The following is a 1,088-nucleotide window of genomic DNA, read 5'->3' on the forward strand; positions in this document are numbered from 1 at the left end:
GTAGAGTCCTTTCGACCGACACCCTGTGCATATTACCTGCCACTGCATAACACACAAGCGCCAAAATACATACATACACAGAAACAACAACAAAATTAACTTTCCATAGTGGAGGCGACGGCAATCGAACACCACTAAAAATGTGGCACATGGGCACGGCGATAATGCGTGCATGCAACAGCTTCACCCCTTAATACGGGCACAGACATTTACACACTTGCGTCGATACCAAAAGATAGATTTTGGATCAACACCATATTGAGGTTTGAGTGCCAGCTGCGATTTAGGAAGCAACAGCAACAAAGCAAATATCAGCTGGACGAATCGCATGCGATTTTTGGAATAGGTCAACGCCCGGCGTACAAGTAGAAACAGGCACTTGCGCGTGAAGAAAAGTGAGAAGAGAGAATTGGGACAGCTTTCCAGCGAGCGGACACTCACTCAAGCGGACATACATACATTGCGGCATGGGTGGCAGCGGCGATCGCCACAGAGCACACTGGGAGCGACCACTACCAACCACCGGATTAGCTGAGCTGGATTTTTTTTGTTTTACATACGTATATGTACACACATATGTAGGCATTGCTGTTATTTTCATTGCGATCCCTTTTTTCTTTTTAATTTATCACCGCTTGCTATTTTTTGCTTATCTACAGGTTTTATCACCTAATAACATTCGTTTGCCAGTTTTTATGAATTCTTTTACAGAATTCACTAAGTTTAGTTTGTTTTCGTAAATCAGTACTGCTAATAAATATTTTTTTTTAGTTTGGTAAGAACCTCGGCTTACCTCAGCGTAATTTTTCTTTTCACAACTTCTCTAGGTGGATAGGAATACGTTCCACACTCTTTTAGATATTCTTTCGCGTTTTTTCGTTGCCGATACGATTATTCGTTATTATTATTGTTTTTACACAAATTTATTTTTGCTTCTTTGGTTCGCATGATATTTATATTTTTCCTTTCGTTTGTACTTGGTTTAGACATTTTATTTTGTAAGCTTAAATTTCGTTTATTTTTTTATTTTTCGCGCGAATAAATTTCTTTGCCACCAAAGTGTGACTTGCTCGTCGCCCCAGAACACG

Source organism: Rhagoletis pomonella, unplaced genomic scaffold (assembly GCF_013731165.1).
Source record: "Rhagoletis pomonella isolate Grant_MI unplaced genomic scaffold, Rhpom_1.0 Rhpom_scaffold_00003, whole genome shotgun sequence".
NCBI classification, from domain to species: domain Eukaryota; kingdom Metazoa; phylum Arthropoda; class Insecta; order Diptera; family Tephritidae; genus Rhagoletis; species Rhagoletis pomonella.